The sequence below is a fragment of the Meleagris gallopavo genome, chromosome 23, assembly GCF_905368555.1.
Source record: "Meleagris gallopavo chromosome 23, MGAL_WU_HG_1.1, whole genome shotgun sequence".
Taxonomy (NCBI): Eukaryota; Metazoa; Chordata; class Aves; order Galliformes; family Phasianidae; genus Meleagris; species Meleagris gallopavo.
The window spans coordinates 3,974,682-3,984,874 of record NC_139426.1 but is presented as its reverse complement, the minus strand read 5'-3'; the positions used below and the strand labels follow the sequence as shown (position 1 = coordinate 3,984,874).

At 53.9% G+C, this 10,193-nt stretch overlaps 1 protein-coding gene across 3 annotated transcripts in view; it reads left to right on the top strand.

Annotated features, from left to right (window-relative positions):
- Window positions 1-2,782: 2,782 nt before the first annotated feature.
- The window catches only part of CASZ1 (castor zinc finger 1), a 152,105-nt gene continuing 144,694 nt past the window's right edge, over window positions 2,783-10,193 (top strand). For 2 of the 3 annotated variants that reach the window (XM_085242336.1, XM_085242333.1), the window contains exon 1: window positions 2,783-3,025. The gene's annotated coding sequence lies outside the window, so the exon portion shown is untranslated. The other variant, XM_085242335.1, reaches the window with a different exon arrangement.

Sequence of the window (10,193 nt, the reverse complement as noted above, 5' to 3'; positions counted from 1 at the left end):
GAGAGATGTGGTTGGAACTGAACAGGTCTTCAATCCCAGTGGGACTGAAGAGGCCTGGGGCAGGTCAGACCCTGGGCAATGTGCAAGGAACCTCCACTGGACAGGAGCAGAGCAGTGCTGAGCTGCCCGCTCCCAGGCACACCTCGCTCTGCTTACGCTCCCTGTTGGGTTTGATGGTGCTTCTAAACCATAGTGTGGGTTTGGTCAGAAAGAAAGTTGTATTTTAGTGGGCATCAGAGTGGAATCAGTGCGTCCAGAAGTGGAAAAAGACTCTTGAGATTGCGTCACCAATGGCCATCTGGCTCCTTCCTCAGTCTTTCTGTATTTCAGACCCACTTTTATGATAGATGCAGATGCCAGCGCTTATGGTTTGGGGGCAGTATTGACACAAGAACACAAAAGACTTCTCAGGGTGGTGCCTTATTACAACACTAAATTAGCTGGAGAGAGATTACTGCACCACTTAAAAGGAACTCCTGCAATGGTTAAATCTATACAACATTTTCATCCTCTGTTCAACGCGGAAGTAAAATTGCTTTGGGTTGATGACAGGAAGATGCTGCATAAATAGTTAAGTATGCATCATTTGCAATTTGCTAAATTATTTTATTTCTATCTAGACCAGGCTGTGCAAGGTGTCATTACCTCATGCTCTATCTGATGGAGGAGCCTTTACTGGGAAGGAGTAGCATGGCAGGCACCAGCCTTGGGCTGAGCGGGGCTCTGTGTGGGCGAACTTCAGCAAGCAGGGACAGAAAGGTCAGAAGGCAGCAGCGAGCACTGCGACAGGGCTCTGCAAGCAGCACAGGGAGCTGAGGGGCAGGCTGGGCTGGGGGCTGCCTGGGGGGCAGCGGGCGGTGCAAAGAGCTCTGCAAAGCACATGTCACCACGCTGTGCCCCAAGGAGGGCAGCGCCGTGGTGCTCTGCAGCGTCCCAGCAAGGGGATGGCTGCCGTGCTCAGCACCTCAGATGAGAGAAATGCAAAAAAGCAAAGAAGAGAAAATAATAAGAAGTAAATGCAATTAAAAATAACGATTCAGACTTAATTAAAGGGCCCTCTTCTCCCAACCCTTCATTCTTCAGGGATGCCTCATAAGGAGAAGAATCCATAGCTTGGGACCTGCTCTTTCATACTTTTGCACCAGGAGCTGGGTCACTGACATTCAGCAGCACATGGGCTGTACTCTGGCAGTGTCTCTCCAGCATACAGATTCAACAGGTTTGGGCTTTGTAATGTTAGGATTTTATAAATACTTGCCACAGTTCCTGTAACTATCTCACGCAGTCCTATTTACTTCAATTATCCCCCCCTTTATATCCCCATTTTCCTGCTTTCTTATTGTGAGCAGATACAACCAAGTAAGTACAGAATAACAAATACCAAACAATATGCAGATAAACAAGAGCCTGAATTCTGCAGATGCAGACAGGTGAAACGCTCCGAGTATTTGCACAGCACTGTGTCCCGTCAGCACAGCCTTGTGAGACTCCCCATGCTTACAGGACCTCAATACTGAGCTGAATGGATGCGTGTTGCTGAACATCCCTGCTCAAAATCCATGAGTCTGCCCCACCCCAGCTGCCTGGCTGCGGGATTTTCTCCAAAGCTGTTGAGAACCCATTCCTTTGGAAGGTTCCTACTCGACTTTGGGGAGCACAAGGCCGCGTGGCCGAGCTCCTTGCATAAACGTGGCTGCTAGAAACATGTCATTCCAGAGCTGTGGATCAAAGCAGAGCTCCAAATATTGGAGGACTCACAATAAAAGCTCAGGAGCTGGCAGCAGTCCTGCAAACACTCACGTCGATGAGTCACTTTTACTCACATGAGTAGTCACAGCGAAATCAGAGGAATTAGCCTATTATTATTAATTATTGTTATTATTTACGTGTGTGGCAATAGCACGTAGGAGCCGCCATTGCAGAGCTGGGCCCCAATTGTGCAAGGTGCCAGTAAATCCAGCACAAAAGCCAGGTTTCTGCCCCAAAATGTGAACAGCAGGCTGGAAACAACAGGTGGAGAGCTCCTGCAAGGGGCTGTGCGTGAGTGTGAGTTTGTGTGTGAGTGTGTGAACGTGTGTGTGCCACCACAGGGCTCCCAGGCTGTGGGTGGAGGGGCTGTGGGCAGCACTCGCCCTCCAGCAGCCCCGAGTGGGGCATTGCACCCTGCAGAGGGACCCACGGGTGGGTGCTTTGGCAGGGCTGCAGCTGCAGATTGTGCCGAAGTAACTACAGCCTAAGTGGTTGAAAGACAGGGCTGAGGAAGTGGGTAGAGCTGAAAAGCAGAGGTTTTGCAGCGCAGTGCTGAGATCCAGGTGAGTGCTCGTGGGGAGAGGAAACCCCTGTGGATCCAACCTGCAGCGCTGCCCACTTGGCTGCAGCCCGGCCGGACACCCCCAGCCTCGCACACAGATGCAGCACAGCGTGGTTTGTTCTGGATTTGAGTAACACCCAAACCGAGTGTCAGCAAAAGAAAAGAAAACAAAACAAAACAAAGTTTGGAAGTTTGTAACATAGAAACTGAGCGTTGTGCTTACTGACATCAGCCGGGAATACAGAAATGGATAAGCCCCGGCGCTGTCGGTGGGGTTCAGCCGTAGGGAACCGCGGTGAGCGCAGCTCCCCGTGCCGGCAGCGCCGCGCGGGACGCCGGGCTCGGTGCGGGCGCGGGGGCGCGGAGCCGCGCTGTCCCCGCCGGGCAGGGCGATCCGCTCCGGGTTTTGCGGGCGCTCCGCCGTGCCCGGCCGCCCTCCGCCCGGGGAGCGAGTCCGCTCCGCGCCGCCTGGCCGCCCCCGTCCCTCCCCGGGCGGGCCGGGGCGGGCGGCGGCGGCTCCAGGCCGGGTTTTGCGCGCCGCCCGCCCTCCTGTTAGAAATAGGAAAATTCAATAATCAAAGCAAAGGGGAGCGCGAGGAGGAAAAATCCGGGATCAGGGCAAGTTTGATGGCGCATGCGCGCTGCAGCTTCCATCCCAAACACACACACATTTCCCCCGACTTGGAAAGTCACCCAAAGCAGCCCCAAGTGCAGGTAAGCCCGGCCGCGGCCGGCCCGCCGCCCCCAGCAGCCCCGGCTCGGCCCGCGGGCTCGGCAGGTGGGCACCGGGCAGCGCAGCCCGGGGGAGCGCACGGCACCGGCAGGAGTTTTTTTTGTTTTTTTTTTTGTTTTTTTTTTTGTGGTGGTGGTTGTTTTTTTTTTTTAATGACTGTATTTTATTCACGGGCACCGGGCAACACGTGTCCCCGCGCCGCAGGTAACGGAGCCCCGCGTTGCCCCGGCGGTCGCGGCGCGGGGGGCGGCGGAGTTGGGAGAGCGGCGGCGGAGCGGCCGGCAGCGGGCGGCGGTGGGGACGGCGCGGGGAAGTTTGCGGCGAGCGGCGCCCGCAGCGGGACCCGCAGCGGGACCCTCGGCACCCCGGCGGGGCGGGCGGGGGCCGCGTTGCTCGGGGCGGGGGGTGCCCGGCCCCCTGGGTGCGCGGCGGCGGCGGCAGCGGCAGGTTATTTTTACCCGGTGGCATTTGCAGAATGCGCAGCTGATTTGCCATCCGGAGCCAGGAAGTTTTCCCCCCCTCCAGCGCCTTCCCTTTCTCTCTCTCTCTCTCTCTCTGTCTCCCTCCCTCCCTCCTCTCTCCCCTCCGCGTCCCCTCTCCCCCGTTGCGCGGCGGGGGGCTGCGGGGCCGGAGGGCTGCGGGGCCGGGGCTCCCGGGGGAGCCGCTGCCCATGTTTGGAGGCGCCGGGCCGGGAACAGGTGGCCGAGCCGTCACTCAGCGGCGGCCGCGGGGTCGGGGCCGGAGGGGGGGGGGGCGGCCGAAAAAGGAGAGCGGCGGCGGTGCCGGGACCGTCCCGGGCGGGCGGACATCGGGCGGGCGCCGCTCCGCTGCCCCGGGGCCGGCGCGCACCGCGCGGGGCGAACTCCGTCGGAGCGGCGTCCCGCACCTGCGGCCCCGCAAACTTCCCGCGGCCGCTCGGCCCCTCCGAGCCCGAAGTTGAGCGGTGCGGTTCGGTCCTCGATCGCCGCGCTCGCTGCCGGTGCCGGAGGAGCCGGAGTTCCCTCGCAGTTGCGGAGCGCCGCTCGGCGCCCACCGCCCCTTTATTGATGCGCCGCCGCCGCCCGAAAGGTGGTGGGGAAGAGTTTATGGGGGAATATTGTCCAAGTTCGGTAATCAAGTTTCCAGATCTTATGGCTCCTGTTTAATTTATTAGACTAGTTATTTATTCTGTTGATGATAATCTGTTGCTGGTTTCTATGGAGATGTTAAACTGATCTCTTTCAGAAATCAAACTCCATATGCACTAAAACGTTTAAAGGAGCAGCGTCCCCTTTTGTTTGCAGACTTTGTACCTTTGGAGAGCTTTTATTGGGCTCCCGTATATTTTATATATTAAAGTCTGAAGTTGAAGCTTTGTGCGAGACGGAGCTTATTATGGCCAACAGAAAGTCGAGGCTTTGATCCTTTTTTTTTTTTGCATCATCATTTAAAACAGATCATTTTTCCTCCCTCATCACACGAGATAGCAGAACCCTTTCAAGATCAAAGCGTCCGGCTAAAAACTATTGTTTAAAAAAAAAAAAAAACACAACAGAAAAAGAGTCTGGTAAATTAGGGGGATGTTTCCTTAATCTGCTTATTTTGTTCTAAGGGTTTTTTTAGCGGTGAAAACAACAACAACAACAACAGCAACAGAAACTTGTGGCGACTATCCTGTTATTTTTATACCTCCCAAGTCTTTGTAATGTTAAAATAAGTTCAAAGTCAAATATCTCTGCAGATAAAGCACCGGTTGGGGTGTTTTTATTACTTGGTTGCTAAATGTGGAAGGTCAGAATCCAGAAAGCTATCGCATTAGGGGAGGTTTTAATAGTCTTTGTCTCATCTTAATGAGAGAGAAACCTAAAAAACATTTTCCCCACGATGTTATTTCCGAGGGTCTCTGCACACACAGCTCAGTTTGGGCGGTTTGTTAACTTACCCCTCGCATTGCTTGGCTGGAATGGCACTTCATAAAAGTGCAGGAGCTGGGAGAGAAGAGGGGTTTGTGTGACGGTGCAGGTGGGCGCAGTGCTGTGGGTGCTGGAGCAAAGTTGGAGGGCTGGGATGGAAACCTGCGGTGTGATGAGCTGTGAGCACAGCCCCTCACCACCGCCTGCCCACACAGCTCCAGAGCGCTGCCACCGCCTCGGCCAGGGCTGCTTTTCCTCCCTGTGCCCCTCTTAGAAATAAAGGAATAATCCCACGGGAGCCGGTGCCCACAGCCCTCACAACTCGCAGATGTTTGCGTGTGTCTCTGTGCATATATTTCACATGTGCCCACACAGACGTATTGCACCTCGGTGGGGATGAGCTGTGTCCATTCTAGACTTTCTCTTTTTTTTCCTTCTTCGTTTTTCTCTCTCTTTTTTTTTTTTTTTTCCCCCCCTCCTCATTCTGAATGTGGCGGATCATTTAATTTTTTTTTTTTTTTCAGTCTTCTATTTATTTGTTTGATTTGAATTGCAAACAGAATTGACTCCGAAAAGTAAAAAGAGGAGGGGGGAAAAAAAAAGGAAACACTATGGCTTTAAACTCAGGAGTTTGCATATTCTCCTTGTATCTTTCCCCTTTGCTAATTATTGTGTTGTTTTCAGAGCAAATATGTCATATCCATGGCGACCAGGCAGGTTTATTGTCTTTCAGAAGCAATAGCTCACATAAGTAATTAATGACTTCTTTTTTTTTCCTCTGGCTTAGGTTAAACAGATCATTCAAGGAAAGTCATATCTCTCTCTCCCTCTCCCTCTTTTTTTTTTTTTTAGCCCAGTGACATAAGAACATGAGTTAGAACAAGAAAATACTTTAACCGAGAAGTCAACAGCTTATTTTTCCTCATTTCTTTTTAAAAGCTCTAAGTGTCAGCTTTCTGCACACATGACGTTGTCATTCTCACAGTTTCAGAGCAGAGCCCCAAACAGAGCAGAGCGCGGAGCTGCAGCCGGGGGCTGTGCGGGGCACCGCTGGGCAATGTGGGGCTGTGTGGGGCAATGCAGGGCAACGTGGGGCTGTGCAGGGCAATGTGGGGCAATGCAGGGCTGTGTGGGGCTGTGCAGGGCTGTGTTGCTGCTGGGGGGGTCCACCAGCCCCTGGGAAAAGCACCCTGCCTTCACTCTTCCCCCCCCTTTCCCCCCCCCCTTCTTCTATCTGCATGAAAATCAGTGTTAAAATAAAGGTGTGTTTTTGTATCTTACAGATTGCAATTCAAACAGTTTCCAGGAAAGAATTAGTAATTCATTTTTATATACGGCGTATATACACACACGCTCGAGCTCCACCCAAAACAATCAAGCTAGCTGGAAAAAAAGAAAAAAAAAAACTTATTTCCTTTTTCTTTTCAAGCCCAAGCAAACTTGCACGGTGACTTTGCAGAGCTCCTTGCAAATTGCCCCATCCTGCCAGGAGCCTGCAGCAGCCCCACAGCCCACGGCTCCGCTCCCTGCCCTGCTGGCGCTGCCCTGCTGCCATCGCTGTGCTGGGGGTTCTCCCGCAGCCCATCAGCCCTCTTTGGTTTTGCTCATTTCATTTTCAGAAGGATTCCTACGTGGCCCGGCTATATACATTCCTTGGGAGATAAGGGAGCAGTGCAGTTCCATAAACAAAAGCTTTTACTTGCATCTTGTGGAAAAAAACCCCAAAGAATCCCCAGCCCATCTGAGTGAAGCAGGTACCAGAAATGAGTGCTGTAATGATTCTGTATTCCACAGCGCTGCTACTTTAACTTCTAAAATCTGTTTCCTCTCTGGTTTGTAACGTTAATCAAAGAGCCGCTTCCTTCCCATTTTTCCACAGGCTGGGGCTAATTAGAACCACGCGAATCCCATTTTGTCAGTTCCATGTGGATGTTCCTTTAGGTCTCTGAAGGCGAAAGCCTCGCGTGCAGCCTGGCTGGGCGCTCACAGGGCTATCGGTGCTAACGCTCCCATCTCCCAGACCTGCTCACCCATCCACCCCACGCAGAGCTGTGGGTGCACGCATGGGGAGCGGGCAGTGAGAGCTGAGGGCAGGGAAGGCCGAGGAGGAGAGCAGCTTTTGTGGTGTATTTCCAAAGAGCAGCAGAGAAACCCGAAGTGACGCGAAGCTGAGGCTTCGCCGAGTTGGTAATTGAGCCCTTAACCTCCTGATGTCTATATCAGAAAAGCAGAGCCTAGCAGAGGGAGACAAAGCATAAAAGCAAATACCGGCTGGGGGAAGCCGGGGAGATGGCAGAGATGCTGAAGAGGAGTTGAGGATACGGATAAATCTCTACGCTGCATTTCCTTCAGCTGGGTTTTTCCCTCTGGCAAAGTGCAGCAGGTTTGAAGGTGGCTTTAGGAGAGCCCTGGTGTGCCGAGAGCCCAGAGCTGGGGACTTCTGCCGAGGCTCCCATTCTGTCTGCTTTGGAAGAGCAGAGCGGTGATTTTTAGATCGTGGTGGGACGTGGGATGGCTGCAGTTTGGGAGCCCCAGGTTGGGCCGTGCTGGAGGAATGCGGCTCTCACCGCTGCAGGACCGCTCTGTGTGTGCCTAAATTGGGATCCGGGGGCTCACGGGAGGGTCTGAAAGTTACTTGTGGTGCGTAGGACTGCGGCTTCAAAGGAAAGCAAGAGAGCGTCGTAAATTTTGCTAAAATTAATCAACCATTTAAGAGCTCCACGTTAACGAGGTTTTCCAGGCAAGCAGCTTTGCTGCTCCTCTTCGTCGTTCTCGTTTGACGTCCAAAAGGCTTGGAGTAGAGGGGGGAGAACGTGAGCGAGAAGAGGAGGGGGTGGAATTTGAGTGGAAATAATAAAAACAAAAAAGACTGGATTTGTGGGATATAAATCCTCATCTGTCCTTGATCCATATTGTCAAGTTTTTTTTTTTTTTTTTTTTTTTTTTGGTCGGATTTGTCCTGTGTGCCTTTGACGGAAAAGGCACGTAGAGAGAGAGCGAGCGGCAGAGGGGGAGAGAGAGAGACGTGTCACTGCTTTGGAGCTCATTATCATTCTTAATAAGTCTTAAGGAATAAAGAGGAGCATTGAGTGTAAATGCTGGGTAATCCTAACACTCCTCAAGGTGAGAGGAGTCTCGAGGACACAGAGAAAGAGAGCGTGGAGGAGGGGGCTCCGCGGGAGCGGGGATGGAGGCGGCTGGAGGGGAAGGGGCCGTGGGTCGGGCTGCAGGGCCTGGGATGGGAAAGTTGGCCGCGAGTTCGGAGGAGACCTCCGTGAGCCGCGGGGCCGCGAAGCGCTGGCGTTTGACGGGGGCACGAGGCGCTGCTCGCACCGCGCTCCTCCGAGTCCGCGGGGCCGGGAGCGCTGGGCGCTGCTCCGCACCTCCTGCCCGTGCCGTGCGGCCCCGTGCCCCGCAGCCCCCCGGCTCCGTGCCCCGCTTCCCGCGGGCTCAGGCGGACACTAGGTGGCTGCGTTCGAGGCTCTGCTCGCTCCGGCTGCCGGTGGGCTCCTGCTTCCGACTCGGGCTGCCGGCAAAACGCGGAGACGCCTTCGGGCCGTGCGGTGGATTCAGCCGTCGAGCCGCGCGCCCGGCGGCTCCTCTCTGCCCTCCCCGGGTCCACCTCCGGCACGTGCAGCGCTCTCCTCCCGCAGCGTGCTCGGCCCGTGGCTCCTGGCCGGCATTAAGCGTTATCTTTCTTACGAGGCTCCGCGTCCCTCGGAGCGGGTGGGAAGGAGCTGTGATCAGCTGGCATGAAGGAGAAGCCGAATGCAATGAATGGAAGCCTTGCTAAATGCCGATTTTCTGGGTCCAGGTGCTTGGCTTCAAGGTTAAGTGTTACATTGGTAATATTATTAGGTATTAAGTTATTACTAATAGAACAGCGGGGCTTGGCAGTGAACCACTGAGAAACTACATTAGGGCTGAGTTCATCCTGGTTCCTCAGCCCTGTGCTGGGAGTGCAAAGGGTTTTCTCTCCTATTTTTGTTCCGCCACCAGTGACGCTGTTTGGAAATAAAATAGGTTGCTTCCAGATTGGGAGCCATAGGGCCTGTCATCTCGATGACAATGCAAGAAGTCACCTCGGAGTGGGTCTCTGAGGCTGCTCCGGATCCTTCCGCATGCGTGGGGCTGAGCCCAGGGCTGGGAGCAGTGGGGCATGGAATGTGCCAGCACCCAGGCACGGAGGGAGGGCGGTGGTGGGCACTGTGGCTTTTAAAGAGGCTTTTGGTTTTGGGCACTGTCCTCAAAGTGCAGCGTGCTGAGCCCCTCGGCATGGAAGGAGTATTTGGGTCTTGGGATGTGTACTAAACGCGTTGTGCTGTGCCACGCAGAGTGGAAATGGATGTGGAACAAAAGCTGAGTGCTGCTGGGATGGGAGAGGGCAGCATTTCCCAATGGCACAGAGCAGCCCAGTTCTGTTCCCAGCCATCTCCAGCCCGGCCCCAAACTGTGCAGCATCACACTGTGTGCACCAGGCACTGGGTTGGCAGCACTGCTCCCGGTGCCACTGTTTGCAAAGCATCCTCCTGGAGGGTTGCCGGTGCCAAGCCCTCCTCCAGCAGCCCAGCTTCACACTGGGAGCAATGTCCTTTCACACTGCCAGCAAAATCTCTCCCAGGGGTTACTGCAACCTCTCAGCAGCGATTTGCAAACAGGCGTTTGGAGATAAAGTGTTGGTGCCGAGCGAAGGGCCAGTAGGGCAGATATGAAACGCGGACGGTGTATGAAAGGAAGGTGTATGAAATGCAGCCTGCATCTCCCATTTCACTGCACTATGCCAAAACACACAGTTTCTTATTTCAGTCACTGTGATCTTTCAAGGAGGTTAATTTCCATGACGAACTCCAGGCCACGTGCTAGGAGGATTTATCTAATTAGACTGACACTTTTCTTTTTTAAAAAAGAAAATTAAGCTGCACCTTGGAGGACTTAAGTATTTTAACCTGTGGGAGCGGCAGCAGGCAGTGTGATCCCTGCTTGCAGAGCGAGGAGAAGGGAAATTTCTCCTTTTTCAGTTCCCCATTTACGACTTCACTACAGGTCCCCATTCATTTAGTTTTCCTGCATGGTGGCCAAACACATCTCTGGCACTGCAGGGCCGTCCTCGCCTGGGATGTGCTCACAGAGTGCCAGGAGATCCCTCGGCCCTTCATCCGGCCCAGCTGTGATTTGAGATTCCTTCTAAAAAGTCAATTTGGGTGAGAACTGGGACCGTGTTGTGAGAAAAAGAGGATTTTAGGCTGAGGCTGTCAGA